This window comes from Hypanus sabinus, chromosome 30 (genome assembly GCF_030144855.1).
Source record: "Hypanus sabinus isolate sHypSab1 chromosome 30, sHypSab1.hap1, whole genome shotgun sequence".
In the NCBI taxonomy this organism is placed as follows: Eukaryota; Metazoa; Chordata; class Chondrichthyes; order Myliobatiformes; family Dasyatidae; genus Hypanus; species Hypanus sabinus.
Window position 1 is genome coordinate 21,069,867 of NC_082735.1, and position 24,072 is coordinate 21,093,938.

Genomic DNA, 24,072 nt, shown 5'->3' on the forward strand with positions numbered 1-24,072 from the left:
TTTTATAATATCCCTGATATTACATTTCAGTAATCAATAACATAAAGATATTTTAAGAATGCTCAGAACTCATTTTAGTGATGGAAATTAAAAGAATAATTATATTAAATGTAGATGAAAATAAACTTTCACTTACCTTCAGCTTCACCTCAGCACAATTGTGCTCTGCCCTGGAATTAGTGCTGAATCAATCGGTGAAGAGGGAGGTGTTGTCACCTGACACCAGACTCATTCCTGCTCCGTGTACAGTATGCTCGAGCAAGTTGATCTTCACCCTGGAACCAGTAGGCAGATCTCTAAGGGACTAGTGGCCAATGGAAATCAGAATCCGGATCATGCTTGTTATTGTTTTCAGATGTCATGAAATTTGTTGCATGTGGCAGCAATATAGAGCAATATACAAAAATTGCTATGTGTTACCAGAAGAAATAAAATAATTAAATAGCCCAAAAGAGGAATAGTGAGATAGTGTTCATGGGTTCATGGACCATTCAAAAATCTGTTGGCAGATGGGAAGAAGTTGTTCCTAAAATGCTGAGTGTATACCCTGAAACTACTAAACCTCCTCCCTGATTGTAGAAATGAGAAGAGGACATGCCCTGGATGGTGAGGATGATGGGTGCGACCTTCTTGAGGCAAAATCCAGCTTTGGTGTTCTGTTAGTTAATGTTCTCAGTATAAATAGTGCGGTGGTTTGCCTTGATTTAACAGTGGCATGTATCATGTAAAATGTAATGTTCCCATATGATTTTACACCAGACTGATTTGGACTACATGACTCAGCAATTGCTTGTTCATCGCCTGTGGCCTAATGGCCTAAAATAACTGATCCCACAGTTGTTTGGGCATGGGGTCTTTTGCCATTTAGCTCAATCTAGAACACAGTGAGCATCCTTCTATTGTATCCCACTGTGAAAATTTCAACTGCAGGGCTAGCCCTGACTCTGATTTGCTTGGCCATCATAGCAACTCCTTGGTGATAATTAACTTTACGCAAAATTGCATATGTTTTAGCACTACCATACCACATCTCACTAAGAAAATGTTTGGGTTTCATTTGCATGTGTTGAATATATGAATAAAATATATCAGATGAAAGCCAGAGTTTGATTGTCCTCAGGCAAAAATGCCTGTCGGTAACATTATGTCTTCTACAGTGTCAAATATCTTAATTTGTTTGGAGGTCTTAAGGGAGTACAGGGATCATTGTTTCCTTGGCAACTCTTTCATAAACAAGGCAATTTACTTCAGAATCAGAACTAGGTTTAATATTACAGGCATATGTCATGAAACTTGTTGTTTTATGGCAGCAGTACAGTGCAGTACATAATCATAAAAAACTAGGAATTATAATAAGAAATATATATATACAATACTGTGCAAAAGTCTTAGGTACATGTATTGCTCTGCACTGTTGCAGCAAAGTAAAAACAAATTGCATGACCTATGTGAGCGTTGATAAGCCTGACTCTGATGTGGGACTCTATTGTGGACTGAGAGTGGACTGAAGGGGGGCAAGAAGAAGTGAATCATGGTTGGGAAAAGGGGAAGGGAGAGGGAGAGGGGAGTGGGAAGCACCAGCGAGAAATTCAGTAATGATCAATAACCCAGTTGTTTGGAATCAATTGACCTTGCCTGGTGTCTCTTGGCTGGGTGTGTCTGCAGCTATGCCACTCCACTACCCCTGATGTTCCTTGCCATTCCCAATATCTTTTGCCCCCACCGCGTTTACAAACTTGCTCTCCATTATACGTTGACAACTACAGCACTGTGCAATGATCTGAGGCACCCTAACTATATATATATGTGTGTTTTAAGACTTTTGCTCAGTACTGTGTATGTATATAAATTGAATAAGTTATGCAAAAAGAGAACAACAATTACTGAGGTAGTGTTCATGGGTCTATTGCCCATTCAAGAATCTGATGGTGAAGGGGAAAAAGCTGTTCCTGAAACTTAGAGTGTGTGTCTTCTGGCTCCTGTATCTCCTCCTTGATGGTAGCAATGAGAAGAGAATATGTCCTGGGTGATGGGGGATCTTCATGATGGATGCCACCTTTTTGAGAGAGTGTTCATGGGTTCGTGGTCCATTGGCAGAGGGGAAGAAGTTGTTCCTAAGTTTGCACAACTTTTCCTTGATGCTGGGGAGGTTAGTGCCCATGATAGAGCTGGCTCAGTTTACAATTTTCTGTAGCTTTTTCAATTCTGTGCAGTGGCCCCTCCGTACCAGATATGCTCTCTGTGGTACATCATTGATTTATTGAAAATTACATAAGTTGTACAAGTTGGTACAACTTGGGCTCAAGGAGTTCAAGAGGCTTGGCTTGTTTTGTTCTGATAAGAAAATCATTGCCTTAAGTAAAAGAAAGCTTTAATTCCAAAATCTACTTGTAATCAATAATGTATCTGTAGATTCTGTTGGCTTGCTGAGTTTTCTAATACAAAGTTTATTTATTTTTTGAAACAGAATGCTAAAGTTCAGAATCACCTCATCAGATTCGACTTGGCTGCTTTTCTTCAAACACGTACAAACTGTGGAGAAGCTGCTGGGCTGTTGCCCTATTACTTCTATTACGAAGACCCGGGGTGAGGGGAGGCCAAGGATTAGACTTGTCCTGAAATGACTGCGGTTAAAAATAAACATTTCCCATGGTGACAACCAAGAGGGTACGTGCGATGGTGAATTGAACGTGTCACTGAGTTCAAACCCTCAAAAAGTCCCTGACTCCAGGAAAGAATCTTCAAGCTGGATAAGACTTGGGCAGGGAAGAAGAGAAACAGTGGTGCCCTTCGTCCATCAAGGAACTTAAGATTGGACCCGGTTCACACAGGGATCCATTTCAACTGCAAGTCTAATTATTTAATAACATCCAAAAAGGAAAAAAAATGTGTTAAAAGCCTTTGAGTAAAATATTTCTATCTGGTTCTCTGGCAAAGAACCTGGCCCATCTCTTGGTTCTATTTGTTGCCTTTATCAGAATATGAGAGAAGTTTGCTTAAATCTTTTCTGTAATTTCAGATTGTTGAGTATTATTTTGTATCATACGTTATCCCACCACATGACAAGTAATGATACGTTAATCCAAGTACTGAAAGGAAACATCAGTGCACATCCAAATTAGATATTGTTTTAATTTCAGTGTTGGTGTTTGAAATTCTTTAAGATTTATAATAATATCCTCATGATTGCAGCACCATTCATTTTTAACAAAGGCAAATTCACTATCAGATTCTGTGAGTATATGGGCAAATATACAACTCTTAAATGTTTAATTAAGGGCAGTTTAAAAAAAATCATATTGAGACAGCTTTTGATAGGGGTCCAATTTCTGTTCAGATGTTGAAGATCCCAGCTTCCCATTTATTTTTCATCATCATCAGTTTCAAACCCAGGACTCTTGATCCAGTCTCAAAAACTCCTCCCTTAAAATATAGCTTAAATCCTTTTTTCTATCCACTACTATAGCCTTATCAGTTATGAAAAATCCTCTCATGGTCAACACTGCCAGAACATTAAAGTTAATCTCACAGTGTAGAATATGAGAGAGAATAGATTTCTGGTTAATAAGTGCAGGAATGGGACCAGTGGGAATGCTAGTACGAGCTGGCAGGAATTCAATGGATTTCTGTTTCATTAAAAAATATGAGAACTTAGTAGATTAAATATGATAAACTCACCACAGAGTGATATGAGGAATCTCAGTAGAGTGGGAATGTAGTATATTAAGTTCTATTCAAGCAGGAATATATTGGAGTTTCTTTTGCAGTGAGAAGTAATTAAAAGTCACTTTAAAGTGCCAAAATAAGAGTAATCATGTTTAAACAGAACAATAATGATAGTAACATCTTGAATTTATGTAGTCTCTAACATAATAACCATTGAAAAGCTCTTTAAGGTGCTTTCAAATTAAATCTAACAATCAGACATTGTTCACAACATTGGGTCAAGGTGTAAAGGAGCATTTACTGAGAGAAAAATGAGTTTGCCATGTATCTCCAGAGTTTATAGCTGGGAGCAAGTTGACCCATGATGGAGTGATTCCAAAGGAGATGCACAAGAGGAGTGCAAAGATTTCAGGCTGCAAGCTTGGGAGAATTAGAATGGGTTTCTTTTGGAGTTTGTGGATATTCAGCATATGTTGGTTTACCCCAGCACCGAGAAACTTGCCGCTATTAAAGGGTCTGAATTGAACTCATGCCAGGTTTAACAATATCCATGTGTTTTTTTATATAGGAACATGGATGTAATTGAAATGACCAATTTTTAAAAGTATTATGCCTTTCTGGATTTCTTTCAAAAATGAATCACTGTAAGTGGATTTAACACATACAATGCCTAAACTTGCATTTAATAAATAAAAAAAGTCAGTGTATAAGACACCTTGGGCCAGATCATGCTGATGGTTAGCAGGTGGTTTTGTAGAAACCTACAAGCCAGCTGTAGTTTGCACATCAAAATGCTCTGGACTTCCATAAGTGTGCACTCTAACATTGAAATGCAAAATGTGCTGTGTAATTCTTTGATCTGTGGTGTCACTTTGGCAAGTTTTGAGGAATTATACTTTTAAAAATTCCATATAATCTCATGAATAATCTAGTAAAGTAGCAAGTATAAAAAATACTACTTACCTTCCTCTATGTATGCAACAGAGTATACCAAATGACAAAGTATACCAGGATGAATTATTTTAATCATCAAGTTTACTGTGATGTGATCTGTTACCAGCACCAGTTTTGCCTTAGTCTGGCAACTTGTCTGGAGAATATCACCTCCATTGCTACACCAGAGCTTCACACACTGCACTTAGATCTCAGGACTGGGACTTGAACTCATAAGCTCCTGAGTCAAAGGTGAGAGTATCATTACTCAGCCAAGGCTGAAGCCTCAAAAGGGGTACTTTCTAAGAAAGTTTTGTGCTGCTAAAGAAAACCTGGCTACTTACTCTGTGACTAACTGTAAATTATGAGAAAAGGGCAACGTTAAATTTGACAGTGCCTGGGAAAATTGGAAGTTGAGCAATCCTGGGAAAAACCAACAAAATATCATTGTTAATCAAAAGAAAAACTGCAGATGCTGGAAATATGAAATAAGAATAGAAAATGATAGAAAATCTCAGGGGTCAGACAGTCTCTGCGAAAAGTGAATTCATATTTCAGGTCAAGATCCTTTTATCAGAACTCTTGAAAGGTTTGTGAGTTGAAATACTAACTATTCCTCTTCCCAAGCTGCCTCAACTGCTGAGTATTCTCAGAATGTTCTGTTTTTATTAAAGCTGCTGTTAGGTGTACCAGCTTTAAAATGTTAGAAACCATTATTGAAGTGAAATGTACATTCCATTGAATTGTGTGTTGTACCAGTTGCTGAGTCATGAAGTTAAGCATCAGAGAGACTGATTCTGTTACTAATCTACAAGACAATTGAATTTGTATCAGAAGCTGTTAACTGCCTGAAGGACATAGATCCATTCAGCAACTTTGTCCAATTTGAGAACATTAGAATGTTACTGCGGTCAAGAGTGGCGAACAGTGATTGTAAGATCCCTTCAGCAAACCTCAGTTGAATTTGGTCTGGAGGTTTAACAGTCCACGCCTTGCACACTTGAATCAGAAGCATGCTGGCTGTCTTCTTCTCCTTTCCTGGAGTTCACTAGCTTCAGGTCCAGCGAGGTGAGGACTTTGAAAGGAGAGGAGTATTAAGACCTTACATGTATTGGTTGGGAGCTGTTTGAGACCATGAGTGAAAAACTATCCATTCTGTTTAGAGGTGAATTGAGACCAGGAGACTAACAGTCAAAAGGAAGAGGAAAAGAAACTGGAAGTGCAAGACCGGTATTTTGGATGAGGATCAGAGGGTTGTTGGGTTGGACATCTGACTCTTGTTAGGATTGCAGCAGTGGTTGATTAAATTTGAACAGATTTGCAGAATCTTTTACATTGTATATGATGCTCAAAGGATAAGGTCAAATAATTTTTGGTCTCGGAGTTGTTCTTAGAGTCCTCAATGGTGCTTAATGTTCCTTCAACAATATAGTCCATGCTTTCCTGCTGTACTTCCAAAAAATGGTCCATGAGAAACGTCACCATCCCATGCACCCAAATGTAGAAAATTGTTCAGGTCTCTCAGTGAAATTTTGTCAAGTGGCAACACCCAGAACTTTTCACAATCACAATGTATATTGAATGAACACAATTTTCAATCACAACGGTAAGAAAATCATCCAATTTATTCTTAGAAATCCTGAAACACGTCAAAAACTTAACAGATCTATACAAAGGAATTTTCGGAAGCATTAACTAGATCTGATCTACAAACTTTCTTGTTCACCTGAAAGATGTTGTCCTACTGATGCTCCATCAATGACTCTCGGAGACAGGAGGTGAACGATAGGCTTTTATTAGCTGCAAGAGACCACGATTAGCAGCAAGAGACCACCACACAACATCCTGGAGACTGAGGGAGGAGCAGTGCCTCCAATCGCCTTTATACAGGGGTCTGTGGGAGGAGCCACAGGAGCAGTCAGCAGGGGGCATGTCCAGACAGGTATATGTAGTTCACCACACCTACCTTGAAGGCTTCAAGGATTACCCATTGCCAGAATCATGTCCCTTTTTATCTATCTGAGAGGTTTCCTCCTTGGGTCAATACGTTGGAAAGTAAAGTGTTCAAAGAAAGTTGATTGAGTCTATAAAAGAGTGAGAAATCTTTACACCTGCAACCTGCTAAATCTGTGCAGCAAAGAAACATTTGTTTGTACAGTTAACTAAAAAGATGAATGTATAATTGATGAGTTAATCACTCAGTGCTAAATAATCACATGGGACTGAGGTTTGATTCCTTCCACTAAACACACTGCAGAGGGGCATGTGCAGTTTGACCTCTCTTTGCATTGATTCTGGTAAAGGGAACAACACATATCCTCTATGCTATTGTGCTTTCAACCAAAGACAAATTTCTACCTTGTGATTTTCTGCTTATTTCACTCATACTGTAAAAATATGCAGTGCATTGTCCCAATCCTTCCAGAAACCATTGAAAATGGAATGGTGGCACTATTCCTATCAGAGTAAAGATTGCAGTAAAGTATTGTGAGTGAATGCTATGTAGAATGATGATCCTCCGCAAATAATTTTTCCATAAATGATATACAAGAAAATAATTGTAAATTCACAGTTATTTTGTAAGCCAGGGGATCTGTAAGGAAAAATATTAGGTTAGTGTTCTCCAAAAAATATTTAGTTTACTGAAGTTTATTTTCTGTTACAAGAGTCATATTTTGAAGGAATGTGGCTTGGAACAAAATTTAAATTTGCTTTAAAATTATGCCTTTCTGTTGTTTTTGTATGAGGCACAACCCCAGAGTTTTCCATTTTCAGCTTTGCTTGTCACAGTCTTTCTGATGTTCAGTTCAATGGATTGTAAATTGAAAACATGGATAAAGAAGTTCATGGTTAATTTTCTTCATTCACTGAATTTGAAAATGTTACATTACAATATGATAATTGAACCATTGGGATCAAAAAGAATGTTTGATCCTTTGTACAAAACCTTATAAATGAATGCCAAGATACACCCAAAGAGTTATAGTGCAAAATACATTGCTAAATTTTTAATTGTACCGACATATAATTACAAATCTTTCTAGATTTTTTTCCACAATTGTTTCAATTCTTTCATATATGTAAAGTTGATTCATTAAGATATAACATGCTGCCCAATGTGTGAAGACTCTAAGCAAGGGGATAAATGGATTTAGGACAGCTATTTTTTCAAATTGCAGATTATTTCACCAAAAGAGAAAGAAAACAGTATAACAAGCTGGAGGAAATCAGCTGGTCGGGCAGCATCCATGGAAATGAGCCACATTTCCACAGATGCTGCCTGACCTGCTGAGTTCCTCCAGCTTGTTGTACATGTTGCTTTGATCACAGCATCTGCAGTGTTCTTTGTGTTTAAGAATACAGTATAGAGTCCATAAACGTTATTGAATTTCCAATTGCTTTTATAATTACTAATTGAAGACAATATGTAACAATATGTAGCAAGAGTTCATACAAGGTTGTACCTAGATCATTGGAGCAACAAAAAAACAATGGATATATTAGAGTGGTGATTAAACTCAAAAGTTCACCTTAGAAAGGTTTAAAAATAATTATGCTGATATCCCACAACTTTTGCAACATTACTACTCGTGTTAAGTTGTCCAGATGTTTCTGAGATGCTGACAACTCTAGTACTGCAGGTCTTTAGAGCAGAAGGTATGGCACTTACCAGGAGAAAAAGAGAATGAAAGAGTTAGTGACAAGGGTGACCTACAATCTCCAGCAGTCCATTAATAAAAAGCATGGTCAAATTTAAGCAAAATTGTCTGGTGGTCCTCTCAGACAACTTTGATTCTATATTCAATGAAGGAGAAGTAAGTAATGTTTACCATTGATCATAGAAAGCCAAAAGCAACATGTATAGAAGCAAGACATAGCTAGATATCATTGCTACTATACAAAACCTTCTTTTCATTTTTTTCTGAAAAGACTAGTTTCAGAATTCTAAATGAATAATTGCCTTTGAACTCTGTAACAATGGTATGAGATTTTAACATAGAGATATATTTTGAAATCCAGCAGACCTACTTGCGTTTAACTTCAGAGTGAACAACTGTTTTGCAATTAATTTCATAATACTTGAACTCAATCTTAAAGTATTCAAGTTAAAACCATAATTTAAAACCATAATTTTGCAAACTACTTTTAGTTTCAGATTTTACATTTGGTTTCTGTTTTTACAGAAGTGGCATCCTCATTTAAGATATGGTCAAGTAAAGGTCAGGTTAACTTTGTTAATTAACCTGAAAAATTAATCATTCCATATACTGTACATGGCACTCACAAATTCCACACTGATTAAGCATTCCAAACTAAAGAAGTTAATGTCATCATTTAGTAATGCACCAGACAAAGAAATGAATAAAATATAATTGGCCTTTCAGTTTTAAATTGCAGAGGATTGTATGTGTCATATAATGGATGTTTTGTTTTCCCCTTTTGTAGTATGGTAGCTGAGATTCTGCAGATGCTAGAAATCCAGACAAGCACATACAAAAGGCTGGAGGAACTCAGCAGATCAGGCAGCATCTATGGAAAGGAATAGACAGTTGACATTCAGGCCCCCACCCCTTATGAATCCTGAAGAAGGGTCTGAAGAAAAACTGACTGTTTATTCCTTTCCATAAATGTTGTCTGATCTGCTGAGCTCCTCCAGCACTTTTAATGTGTTAACAGCACAGGTGCTGCTTTCTTCTCTACACTGAAGCACATGTTGGTTGAGTTGACAAAATTAAATCAGACTGAGTAGGCTACCTGATTTATGTTACTAGGCACAGGTCATTTCAGGAATATTCTAAAATAGATAGGATGGCAATTTTAAGGTATTCTTTCTTTCTTTCTTTCTTTCTTTATTTTATTTTTTAAAATTCAGTTTCCATTCTTTCTTTGACTTCTGATCTTTTTATCCCTATCAGAGTTCAGTGATGTGGGTGAGCATCTACCTTCACTGTGAGATTCCCAATGTTTGTTCGATTGCGGTAGTGAGGTCATATAAATGGATTAGATAACTATTTCAGACTTGCTGTGATTTTCAGCTTTGTTAATCCAAGAAATTTTCGGTTCGTATGGAATGTTTGAGGAATAGGAATTTATCTTTAAGTTTGTGCAGCCCCAAATTAGTAGAGTAACTTAAATTATTAATGTTCTAATAATTGGCCTCCATGGAGAAACAGGCATGTCTAATTTCTACACCACCTGTATATCAGTTATGTCCAAATTGTATGTCAGGAAGTTGCATATGGAAAAACACCGGTAACTTTCAAGAACCAAGAATGGGTGCTATCACAATTCTGCCACAATTTTTAAAACAGTAAAATAAACTTCTTTTTAATCCATAGTAATCATTTGCTTGATATTCAAAAAAAAATGTCTCTTGGAAAAAAAATTACATTATTGTAAGAAATACTGTTCCTGTTTACCCTGATGCTCCAAGCATGCAGGTAACCTGGTAAGACTAGTGACAATGGCCCCTTACAGAGCAGCCAAAGCAGCTTCTCCTCATGATACACATCTGTATACCTTGACTTGCTTCAACACAAGCTATTTATTTATATCAGATTTATTCTGCAAGAGACCTTTTCTTCCACTGAGTCACATGCATCAAGTTTGCATCACGTGGAGAGAATCCTTTTTTTTGTACAGAGATATATTTTTATGCAAAAAGAAGAAACAAAATTTGTACAGCAAATCGAGGACAAGTTCTAAATGTTTTTCATTATTGTAGTGAATGGGTGTTGAAATCGGCTTTTTTAAAAAAACAAAAGATAAGCAGTATACAAATTGTAATATACACAATTTATGTAGAGGTGTGTAAATATGTATTATATTATCAATGTGTCGTCTTTATGACCTCTCTGCTATATAAATATATATATATATGTACTTTATCTGTCTGTATATGATGCTTTGCATTGTGTTTCATCTTAGTATACTTTACTGAATTTGAAAACAATTTTAACTTTTTGAATAAAAGTTTTGACAATGAGCCCCTGTACTTTTTATATAAACGCTGGTTGAATTGAATTTGCAGTGATCATTTACAAAATGTCAGTTTAAACTGACCAAAAGATTTTTTTGCTTAGAAGCTAATCACTCTAAGCATGTCCATGAAGAAAGCTGTTTTATTTTAAATGCAAAGTTTACAGCAATATGGTTCTACATCAATATCTAATTATCTCTAAATTGACACTTAAAATCTGACTAGCAGCAAGTAGTAAACAGAGTTTACTAGAAAATCTTTTGCGTTATGGATTTTTTTTTTGTGCTGCACAATGTGATTGAGTCTACAGCCAAATCACTGAGCTAACATTGCTGGCTTTCAGAATTCTAGTGTGATCCTTAGTGTCAACAGCAGGAACTAATGGGCCTATTGGCACTATACTGATCAGCATGTAATGCATAATTGACATACTTCTCACATCTTCCTAATGCAAATCCACAGCTTGTGGGTAGTGTGGTCCTTGATTGTCAAAAGCTTACTGCTGAACGGGGACAGTTTCTGACCATCTCTACCATCGCCATCCTTCATGATTGATTGATTTATTTATTGAGATATAATAGGCTGTTCTGGCCCTTTGAGCCATACTGCCCAGCAATCCCCAATTTAATCCTAGCCTAATCACGGGAGAGTTTACAATGACCAATTAACCTACCAACTGGTACGTCTTTGGACTGTGGGAGGAAACCTATGCAGTCATGAGGAAAAATGTACAAAATCCTGACAGGCAGTGGTGGAATTGAGCCCAGGTCACTGGTACTGTAAAGCATTGTGCAACCACTATGTTACCATGCCACCGTCTTAAATACCTTCATCATATCCCTTCTTAGCTTCACTCTTTAAAGGAGAACAACACCAACCTCTGTTGCTGTCTACATAATTAAATTTTGTCTATCCTGGAATCATATTGTGTCTGCACCTTCTCTGAAGCCTAGGCATCTCTTTCCAGCTGTGTCTACTGTAATGGTTACAATCCTCTGGTTATGACTGAACCAAGGTCATTATTACTTCCTCGTTTTTTGTACTCTGCTTCTATCTATAAAGGCCAAGATCCTATTTAATTTTTTAAATCACTTTCTTAATGTATCTTCCACTTTCATCAAACAATACCCTGATACACCTACTGTAGATGTCTCTATTCTTATATATCTTCTACAACTGTGCCCCTGGTTTCCATTGCCTTTTCTCATTCTTCAGTCTAAAGTGTAACACTTCAATTTCCCAACATTAAACTTCAACGGCCACTGAGCTTCTCATTCTATTAGACTGTTTTGTGCTCCTTGAAGTCGACTACAGCCTTCTTTGCATTTTCTAAGCCTCCAGGTTTTATTTTAGTTAACTGAAAATTTCAAATCATGAACAACTATTAATGAAAACAGTGATCCTGGTTCTAACATAGAGACTGAACAAAATACTCAACAGATCTGGCAGCAACTGTGAAGATTAAAATATAAATCAGATCCAATGTTTCAAGTCAATGACCCATCATCAGACAGATCAAAATATAGAAATTAAAGCATATTTTAATTTGCAGACGTATTTATGTTCTGCAACATGCTCTCATTTCATCCTCGTCAGAAAGCTTTGGCTTTACAGCTGAAATATTGTTCATTTCTAATGTGCCGTCCCATATGACGTAGGTGATCGTGGTCTCAGCCATAATTCTGCTTGGTAAAATTTCCTACAGCAGTGATTTGCCATTGCCCTCTTCTAGGCAGCATCTTTACAAGATGGGTGACTCCAGCCAATATCAACACTCTTCAGAGGTTGTCTGCCTGGCGCCAGTGGTCTCATAACCAGGACTTGTAATATACATCAGCTGCTCATACGACCATCCACCACCTGCTCCCATGGATTCACGTGGCCCTGATCAGGGGACTAAGCAGGTGCTACACCTTGCCCAAGGGTGACCTGCAGACTAGTGGAGGGGAGGAGCGCCTTACACCTCCTTTGGTAGAGTCATATCCGAACCTTCCACCCAAGTTGAAATATATCTTCCTTAAAGTCCTCCCATTATTCAATTACAGTTTTCGTTGAAAAGGTTTCAATCCAGTCCAAGCTTTCCAGTGAAGTTCTTTACTCACTTAAAGATGAATTGTTGATTCTAATATGCAAATTACACCTCACGTCTTGTGTGATGGACTTTTCTTCCACTGAGATGTCAGAGTCACTATAATGTCCTTGCCAGCCATCAGCCCCTATCTATATCAATTTATATTTTCTTGCACTCAATGTGCAATGCTAAGGCTTTTAATTTAGATACTTATATGTTATGAAAGAATGTGCTTTCACCACCCTATCAGCCAGTGGGTTCCAGATGTTATCCATTTTTGGAGTTCTTCCTCAAGCTTCCAGCAAATCACCTACCCATTACTTAAATTTATACCGCTCTCAGGTCCTCTTTCAGCCTCATCTGCTGATGGAAAATAGACCCATTCTATTTGCTCACTCCTGGTAGCTGAAATACTCCATCCCATTTCTGGTAAATCTCCATTGCAGCCTCTCTAGAGCTATCACATCTTTCTTATGCTGTAATAATTAGAATTGTACATGATACATCAACTGTGGCCTTACTAATGCCTTATATAGTTCTCTGTTCTTGCATTTTATACAGTAAATAATGAAGTTATGTATCTCATATCTTTGACCCCCCCCCCCCAACCTCCCTGTGCTGCTGCCTTCAGGGGACCAGAGACCTGGATACCACGATTCTTCTGACCCTCAGTACATCCTTAGGTTCTATCATTTACTGGGCTTAGTCTACAAAAAATGCTTAATTTTAATTAATTACTGAGTAAAGATTGCATTTTATGCATTTCATAGGCATTGAATTTCCATAACAAGTACAGTATATTATATGGATCAATCCAGCACTTAATTGGGCTGAATTCATAAAATTTACTTGGTCCTACCTTAGCTAATTCATTCCATTAATACCAAGTGATTCTCAATTAATATGAAGTGATGCTCCAGTAATGATGGGAGTAACATGGTGTGACAATTCAAAACAAAACCATGAATTAAACACCAAAATATTCACAGGCCTTGACTTTATATAAACAGAAAAATAAATGGATGAACTAATTTGAGTAAATTCACAGTAAGATTAAAACTCTTAATAATCCACTTCAGATACCACACCCAATGAAGATACCAATGAAGCAGAACTCTTAAGTGTTTCTTTGGAGGCCAATGTAACAGATCAAGAGTTGACTTTTATTTACTTCAGTGGGGAGACAACTCTGCTATAGTAGTTATGACATCATCCTGATAAGATTTACTGTGTACCTAGAGTAATTGAATGTAGGCTATAGCTTGTCAAGTATATGTTAGCCCATGGAATCCTACCAGAGAAAAAACAAGTGATCAATGTTGAAATTACTGTGAATCCTGATTCAAATTTTGCAAAATTACAGCCTTGTTTTACAGTGTTGTCCAATTCAGCCCAGCCGAATAAAAGGGTGAAGTTAAAATTTAAGAAGGAATCTGTTTTGTTTCTTCTCATTCACATTATTTGGGAATTTAAGGTTAGGATCAGAAGTAACCTCATGCCTATTGCTCCAGTACTCTTGAATACTAACGTAGATTTTACTTTTTCGAATCTCTGGCATGAAGAGCAAAATTCTAATAATATGCAAACACGGAATTCGATGCCGGTTACCAAAGACCCAGTTCAATGAGGATTAAACACTACTTGAGGTAAAGCCCAATTTTGTACAATTGCTGCCCTTTTCATTTTTATAAGATTGCAAACATCCATTTTCAGTGTCAAATTCTCATCAGTGGCCAAAGGTTAAGATACAATTATAGGGAGAATGTATGCACATCAGACAAGAGTCAACATTCTCCCTTTAATTGAATCTTAATATGATGCATTAATAGAAAAAACTTACGTAAATAAAGCACAACAATAATCAGGTAGCCTTTATAAACATAAATTAGTCACTCTTTTCAGAAAACTAACCTATGCAGTTATATTGCAGATTTCTTGAACTCTGGATATGACTGAAAGAAAGAATATGCATATTAAATTTTTAAGATGTTATGAAATAGTTCTGTTGTGAAAATTAACGTAAGGAATAGCTTTTGGGAGATTTGCTCTTAATGGATGGGTGAGTTTAATTATGGTGCTTTAGTTTTAATTTAATATAAAAGAAACAAACAGAACATAGCTTTTAACCATGCAGTGAACTATTGAAAATCAGTAGAAATCTAGAACATTGAAGCTAATGGATCCAATTAAATAATGTTAGGCTGCTGACTGAAAATGGAACAGATTGTTCACTGTCATTTGTACAGGATGTAAGTAATTTTCTGATACTCTTTTTGATGTCAGTTAATGTAGCAATCAACCATTACAATTTTCTACTGTTTGGTGTTGAGTTCTAAGTGCTATTATCACCATAGTCCCAGGCCGAAAATTTTTTTAAGAACTTTGAAAAGTAAATTAAAGGAAAAGTACGTGCAATGGACCAAATAATAACTTCTTCAATAACCTGCTCTCAGACAATAAAGACAAAGCACTAGAAAGGTCAGATGCACCTAAAATAGATACATAACCTGGTCCAGTGAGGTGCTGAGGAAAATAGAGGAAATTCCAGAAGCCTTGAAAATGAGCGGCCAAATATCTATAGATTCAGGAAGCTGGAAACTTGCAGGTGGTACATCCCTGTTCATGAAAAGATATGGGGATACACCCAATAACTGCAGAACAATGAATTTAGGTTCCTGGTGTAGTCTTGACCTTAAGTCACTAACCATCTCTTTTCCTCAATGGGTGCTGCTTGACGCATTGAGTTTTTTGTTTAAATTTATTGAGATACAACATAGAATAGGATTTTACGGACCTTAGAGTCATGCTGCCCAACACCCCTAGCCTGATCATGGGACAATTTCCCATGACCAATTAACCTACCAATTGGTAAGTGTTTGAAATGTGGGAGGAAACCAGTGCACCTAAAGAGAACCCATGTGGTCATAGGGAGAATGCACAAACTTCTTTCAGACAGCGGTGGGAATCGAGCCTGGGTCATTGGGCTGTAAAGCATTGTGCCACCTCTTAAAATGGAAATGCTTTGTCCTTTAATCAATTTAACCTTGATGGTGAGATAAATTCTAAAAGCACTATACAGCCATAAAATTAGCAATCACTTGTGCAGCTTGACTTAGTTAAAGGTAAGTTAATTTGATAAAGTTCTTTGATGAAAGATTTGTGGTTCTTGTAGTTTACTTAGATTTGCAAAATGTGTCGAATAATGTAGTGCACAGTAGTTTGTCACGAGATTAAAGCCCATGGAATAAAAGTAGCCGGACAAAATTCTGGACAACAGGATAGAGAAAAATAGTGAAAGCTTGTTTCAGTAACAGGAATTGAATTTCTTAGTGTCTATATTAATGACTTGGACTATGCTGAATGATATCCTGCTATGCTATTCACTGATTCTGTGAAACTTGTAATGACGCAGACTTCATTAGTATAGAATTGGCCTTAAATCTAAAACATGATTCAAGCCTTATGCTCTAAATTAGACTTTTCTAGACAGCATATGACTATTAATTCTACTATGTATTAATGTATTTTTTTCTCTCCGCTGCTAGAATTAGTGAACAGAAACCCAAAATATTTGATTGAGGGCACCTTTAAGTAACTTCAAAGTTACAATGTTTTCAACTTAACTGCTTAATTCAGCTTACTTGCCTCCACGTCACTCTTCCTCTTCCTGCCTCTGTGTCTGTATACTCAAACAAACAAAATCCATTCCCAAATTTCCATATTTCACCACAGCTCCACAACCCAGGGACTAATATCTGTTTCTTGCAGATTCTAACTGTGTAGCTAAACGCCGACGTTTCCTTCAGTACCCTCCCCTAATGCCCCACCCAATGAAGCTTTAGTCATTCCAGAGTGTTTCCAGCTGGGAGAACTGAGGCTGTTTCTCTCTCCATGGATGCTGTCTGTCCTGCACACATTTCCTATTGAGCTCTTGCTGTAAGAACATGAAGTGAATTGCATCTTCAGAGTCAACAACTCGTAGTCATAAAGCACAGTAACAGGCCTTGGGCCTAGCATGACCACACCAACCAACAAGTGCCTGCCTATGCTAAACAACCAATCTATTTTTAAAAGAGAATATCTTATCATGATTTAACTTCGCATTGCTTAATTTTTCAAAATATTTGCTATAGTCTATTTAGGTACATCTTACTTTGTGAACTTTGCAGCTCCCTCTCAGTGTATGATACTCTGGGAAATTTAAGTGAATCTTAAATTTCAAATTGTCAAATAGATGACTGACATCATGACAGGGGCCATTCTAAAGCATATCAAGCACTGAGAAGAAAATAAAACTTAATTAAAATACTTTTTATTTGATCCTTTCTAAAGGCACAGGACTTTATAAATTGCTGAGATCAGGAACATAGAATTCTTATCAGAATTTTTGCGGAGTTTGATTCCCGGGGTAGTTCATCAAATAAGAAATGGTGCTGATAAATCATCTTGACATTATGACTGATGACTGTCTACAGAGAAAAAAAAGGGGGAAAATGCCTTTCTCTTTTCCTCTTCTGCCTGAAAAGTTATGAGAAGGGTGGGTTGAGTTTTCCGATCTTGGCAATTTACTTATCATCATGCGAGGAGATGGCATCAGTGCACTGTTGATTGTGGTGTGCCAGTGCATTGATGATGTCTCTTCACATTGGGGTGAAGCATTTCCAAATAAATACCAAGATCAGAGAAAAACTCAACCCAACCTGACCATTTATCTTCCAAATAATTTCGTGTTTTTGAAAGAGTGAGTTTTCGTCAGTATCAGAGGTATAGATAATTGTGCTTTTACTTGTGCATCAGCCTTTCTTGTTTGCTACAGGGTTGTGAATTTGTTTAGTTACCAACATTGTGGTTCATGGACATTCTTGTTTGCTGCCTGGATTTTGACAAATGAAGCACAGTTGAAACAATGTCTAATGTCAGAAAAAGTCACATATACAGTCCAGTGGTTTGTGTAGTCATAAACACAGAAAGTTAAAGTGCATATGAAAAAATATTTAGGTCATCACATCTGCACAGCTGTATTACTCTGCATGGACTGTCCAATCAAATTATTGACTTGAATGTTCATTTGTTTCGCATGCACTTTAAAAGCCTCTTTCAAGTAATTGCTTTTCTATAAGCATAAACAAGAGAAAATCTGCAGACATTAGAAATCTGAGCAACACACCCAAAATGCTGGAGGAACTCAGTGGGCCAGGCAGCATCAATGGAAAAATGTACAGTTGACTTTTCGGGCTGAAATCCTTTGGCAGGACTGGGGAAAAAAAAGTGGAGGAGTAGATTTAAAAGGTGAAAGGAGGGGAGAGAGAAATGCCAGGAGATAGGTGAAACTTTGAGGAGGAATCATCAACTCAAATACTGTAGATCAAAGTTGCTGCTTAATATTTGCATTTTTAGCAAAATATGCATTGGTTCTGTATCTTCATTATTCATCCCAGCATGTACCGATAAGGATGCTTAAATGTGAGACTGAGCTGTGTCATTGCCAAGTGGGATATCATTCTTGAAGGAGTATCACTATTTCAATATTAGCTGAACTTAATAAATTATGAGTGGACATAATAGTTATATATGCCATTGATTAGGTTATATTCCTAAATATTTTAAGAAATACTTTATGATATTTTTGATCCGATGAAATTCAATATTATAATTTATTTTCCTAATACACTAATAACATTTAATTTTCAGGAATGTACTGTTAATGTGCCCCATTAATATTCTGTCTCCTTAAATCCAACATTTTGCTGGTAAACACAGAAATCGCTGTGAAACCATGGAGTGAATCTTTTTAATTTTTCAGAAGTACATCAGGAAATGCACCACGCCATGTTATTTATTTTGAAATAGTCCTAGCTCCCCACAGTTAGTAACACCTCCAAAAACATGAAATGCAAAGATATGAATGGCTGACTACTTGAAGTTTGCTTAATTCAATGCGGAATGAAAAGACTGTGATGGGCTTAATTTTTAAGAACAGTGATGTGTGTAATGTTGGAACAGCACAGTAGACCAAGGAAACAGGGTGATAGAGAGAGTTGCTAATCTTAGGGATATGCAAAGGTATGTTGAGATCTTAAAGAATTGCACAAGAGGAAGATGGTACGAATTCAAGAGGCCAAAGGAGTGTTCTGAATTGAAATGTGAGCACTCTGAAATCCATAATGTGCCTGTACAGGGAGAGGTGATGCTGTATTGGACTTCCTATCAGTTGAAGTGAAAAGCTCACGGAAAGTGTAATCTGAATGGTCTGGCAGGAGTTTTGCCACATCTAGAGATAACAAAGGCATGGATAAAATCAATCATGATAAGAAAAGGACATTTAATGGCATGCAATCAATGGGATTAAAGAACAGTGGTTGTTTGCAGTACTCATAAATGCGGGAGATTTTGCAGATACTGGGAATCTGAGTAACACACACAAAAATGCTGGAGGAGCTCAACAGTTCAGGCAGAGTCAATGGAAAGGAATAAAGGGTTCACGTTTTGGGCCGAGACCCTTCATCAAGACAGCCTACCCTGCTGAATTCCTCCAGCAGTTTGTGTGTGTATGTAGTTCTCCACTTCTAATACTTTTCCAATTCAATTCAATGAGACTGACATCCAGTGGCTGGCTATCATGTTGCTTAACACCAACAACAGAGAAGATACTTGCCTCTCTTTAAATATCTTTGATCTTCCAAATTTTTTCTAATGATATTATTGGTTTATTATCCTGGATGATGAACAAGCAAAAGAGTTATTCAGTAGGAAGGGTAAGAGATGTATGGGAGAACTTGGCTTGTACTCCTAGAATGTGTTTGCATTTAGTACTAGTCATTTATATATTTACATGAAGTACTTCCTGCTGGATGTGAGCTTGGAATGCACCTGGATGTTCTTTCTCGGTGTCCCTTAATTGGACATATTTTATAATATCACATCCACAAGTATTTAAGTGGGAGATCCGTCAACATGGGAAAACCTGACCTAAATTCAGAAACAAGATGGAAATGTAATAAAAAGATAATGAACTCGTCCTTCTATTATTACCTTTACAGAAATCTTTACAGCTTTGAGGAATGTAATTTAATTCTGGATTCAGACTGAGGTCTTACGGCTAATTCAGTTTTTCTCTGTCACACCAGCAATAGGGAAGAGTGTGATGGTGCAGCTGACATCACAGTCAGAAAATGCCGAGCATTAATTTCAGCAAGGTGACTGGGAATGAGCTTGGACAATGAACATCAATTCATTTGATGGCTTAGGTCTTAAATGGCTAGACTTTGCTGGCAACTACCATGTCAGACCACTGTCTTTGGGAAGATAAGTGGCCATTCATATTAGTGATAAAAGGGGAGGAATGTGTTCATTGTAGAATCTGCAACTTCACAACCTTTCCTTCTCATTGAAGAATTAAGATATCTGCCTCTTTTTTTTACAAACCATATTTGTTGCTACTGTTCCTTTCCATCGCCCTGTGGCACATCGGGCGGTAACCTTGCATTTGTCTGTATTTTTAACAAGACTGAGTGCCAGCTCGACCCAGAGCAGATAGAAAGCATGCAAGGAGCCAGCTGGATTCGAACCCAGGACCGTTCGCCTCGAAGTCCAGTGCTGATGCCACTAAACCACCATAACCATAACACTGAACCATATTCAGTGTGAGGCAAATCAAGCTAATAAGTAAGGAAAATCAAACAGATATAAAACATGCGGCTGTACATTCTCACCTATCCTACATGAAGCCCAGTTTTACCACCTGATCTGAAATCCCATGAGCAACATCAAACTGATCCATTGGTTATTTGAGAGACTCACTGTGACAAAATTAATACATATTTTGCCATCGAATCAAGATACATCTTGTAACTCATGTTAAAAAGAACCTGAAGGAAAAAAAAACATTGTGTACCTGGTGAAGGATTTTATAATAAGATGCTCGACCTACCATGGCTTAATATGATAAAGTCTCATTACATTGTGTTTTAGTGCCTATTGGCACTTCTTATTCATTAGACACAATATTCAATCCCCCATTATTAATAGCTGGTCAAATAAAACAGTCAAGAACTCCAGCGTGGAGAGCACGCTCTGCAGCTGACAATTAATTTACTGAAGTACAACGTTAAAAGCTTTTTGTGATTAACAGGAAATATTAAACATTAACGCAAAGTAGCACTGGAGCAATTAGAAATGTAAAGTGAACACACTGATCTGAAGTGTCTTGAATAATCTTGGGACAGATGGATGACATTCCATTCAATTTGAACAAGCAACCTAGAAGCTCTCTCACACTGAAAACACCGAGCAGCTACTAGAAGCTTCTTATTAATATTTACAAGGAAGAGGAGTAATTTTTTTTTCAAGCTAATAAGATTGCGGAGTATGCCTGGGAGCAAGGATGCTCTCAGGATGTTGCCCATCATAATGGAGCTCAGTGAAAAGTGACATTGTTTTAGAATGAAGCTGAAATGAGAAAGAATGAGATGTGGGTACATAAAGCTGACATTAAATGCCTTGCAATGCAAAGAATGTCCCTGCTGTTACTGTGGTCCACGTCTGAACTACAAGAAACTAAATAGGCCATTCTGGCCCTTAGAAGCGTGCTGCCAAGCAATCCCCAGATTTAATCCTAGCCTAATCACAAGGCAATTTATAACGAACAATTAACCTACCAACCAATAGGTCTTTGGGCTGTGGGAGGAAATTGGAGCTCATGCAGGAGACCCACATGGTCATGGGGAGAACGTACAAACTCTTTACTGGCAGCAGAGGGAATTGAACCTGAGTTGCCGGTATTGTAAAGCGTTGTGCTAACCATTGCGCTACCATGCCATGCCAATATTCTCCATAAATGCAAGTATGCCAGACAATATTGTCGTTAAAGGGATGCAGATCTGTGGAGAGTTAAATGAAATAAACACCTGTAGGGGTGACTTGACTACAATGGTGAACCACATAGCTACTCACGATTCAGGTGAGAGCTTCCTTTATTTTGGGGGGCTGTGGGGGGGATGGGTGTTGAAGAGAATGGCAACATGTGAGAGCCTGACAACAACACACACAAAATGTTGGTGGAACACAGCAGGCCAGGCAGCATCTATAGGGAGAAGCACCATCGACGTTTCGGGCCAAGACCCTTCGTCAGGACTAAGTGAAAGGAAAGGTAGTAAGAGATTTGAAAGTAGTGGGGGTAGGGGGAAATGCGAAATGATAGGAGAAGACCAGAGGGGGAGGGATGAAGCTAAGAGCTGAAGAGGTGATTGGCGAAAGTGATACAGAGCTGGAGAAGGGAAAGGATCATGGGACGGGAGGCCTCGGGAGAAAGAAAGGGGGAGGGGAGGAACAGAGGGAGATGGAGAACAGGCAGAGTGATGGGCAGAGAGAGAAAAAAAACAAACAACTAAATATGCCAGGGATGGGGTTAGAAGGGAAGAAGGGCATTAGCAGAAGTTAGAGAAGTCAATGTTCATGCCATCAGGTTGGAGGCTACCCAGCCGGTATATAAAGTGTGTTTCCTCCAACCTGAGTTTGGATTCATTTTGACAGTAGAGGAGGCCATGGATAGACATATCAGAATGGGAATGGGACGTGGAATTAAAACGTGTGGCCACTGGGAGATCCTGCTTTTTCTGGCGGACCGAGAGTAGGTGTTCAGCGAAGCGGTTTCCCAGTCTGCATTGGGTCTCACCAATATATAAAAGGCCACACCGGGAGCACCGGACGCAGTATACCACACCAGCCGACTCACAGGTGAAGTGTTGCCTCACCTGGAAGGACTGTCTGGGGCCCTGAATGGTGGTGAGGGAGGAAGTGTAAGGGCAGTTGTAGCACTTGTTCCATTTACAAGGATAAGTGCCAGGAGGGAGATCAGTGGGAAGGGATGGGGGGGGGACGAGTGGACAAGGGAGTTGAGTAGGGAGCAATCCTTGCGAAAAGCAGAAAGGGGGGGAGGGAAAGATGTGCTTGGTAGTGGGATCCCATTGGAGGTGGCGGAAGTTATGGAGAATTTGTGTTGGACCTGGAGGCTGGTAGGGTGGTATGTGAGGACAAGGGGAACCCTATCCTGAGTGGGGTGGTGGGTGGATGGGGTGAGGGCAGATGTGCGGGAAATGGGAGAGATGTGTTTGAGAGCAGAGTTGATGGTGGACGAAGGGAAGCCCCTTTGTTTAAAAAAGGAAGACATCTCCTTCGTCCTGGAATGAAAAGCTTCATCCTGAGAGCAGATGCGGCAGAGATGGAGGAATTGTGAGAAGGGGATAGCATTTTTGCAAGAGACAGGGTGGGAAGAGGAATAGTCCAGGTAGCTGTGAGAGGCTGTAGGCTTACAGTAGATATCAGTAGATAGGCCGTCTCCAGAGATGGAGACAGAAAGATCAAGAAAGAGGAGGGAGGTGTCAGAAATGGACCAGGTAAATTTGAGGGCAGGGTGAAAGTTGGAGGCAAAGTTAATGAAGTTGGCGAGCTCAGCTTGCGTGCAGGAGGCAGTGCCAATGCAGTCATCGATGTAGCAAAGGAAAAGAGGGGGACGGATACCCGTATAGACTTGGAACATGGACTGTTCCACAAAGCCAACAAAAAGGCAGGCATAACTGGGACCCATACGGGTGCCCATGGCTCCACCCTTGGTTTGGAGGAAGTGGGAGGAGCTAAAGGAAAAATTATTGAGAGTAGGAACTAATTCCGCTAGACGGAGGAGAGTGGTGGTAGAGGGGAATTGGTTAGGTCTGGAATCCAAAAAAAAGCGAAGAGCTTTGAGACCATCTCGGTGGGGGATGGAGGTATGTAGGGACTGGACGTCCGTGGTGAAAATAAAACGGTGGGGGCCAGAGAGCTTAAAATCATTGAAAAAATTCAAAGCATGAGAAGGGTCACGAACATAGGTGGGAAGAGATTGAACAAGGGGGGAATAAGACAGTGTCAAGGTATGCAGAAATGGGTTCAGTGGGGCAGGAGCAAGCTGAGACAATAGGTCTACCTGGACAGGCAGGTTTGTGGATCTTGGGTAGGAGGTAGAAACGGGAAGTGCGGGGTGTGGGAACTATGAGGTTGGTGGCAGTGGATGGGAGATCCCCCGAGCTGATAAGGTTGGTGATGGTATAGGAGACAATGGCCTGGTGCTCCTTAGTGGGGTCATGATCAAGGGGTAAATAAGAGGAGGTATCAGAGAGTTGTCGCTGTGTCTCGGCCAGGTAGAGGTCAGTACGCCAGACAACAACAGCTCCCCACTTATCAGCAGGTTTTATAGTGAGGTTGGGATTGGTGCGGAGGGAGCGGAGAGCAGAGCATTCAGGAGTGGGGTTGGAATTAGAATAGGGTGTGGTGAAGTCGAGACGGTTGATGTCCCGTCGGCAATTAGCAATAAAGAGATCCAGAGCAGGCAGAAGACCAGAGTGGGATGTCCATGAAGAGGAGGAGGGTTGAAGACGGGAGAAGGGGT

At 38.8% G+C, this 24,072-nt stretch overlaps 1 protein-coding gene across 1 annotated transcript in view; it reads left to right on the top strand.

Annotated features, from left to right (window-relative positions):
- Positions 1-4,331, top strand: part of LOC132383331 (CUB and sushi domain-containing protein 1-like) — a 474,994-nt gene extending 470,663 nt beyond the window's left edge. Inside the window, exon 58 of the mRNA XM_059954233.1 lies at positions 2,468-4,331. The gene's annotated coding sequence lies outside the window, so the exon portion shown is untranslated. The remainder of the gene's footprint in view (positions 1-2,467) is intronic.
- Positions 4,332-24,072: the final 19,741 nt, after the last annotated feature.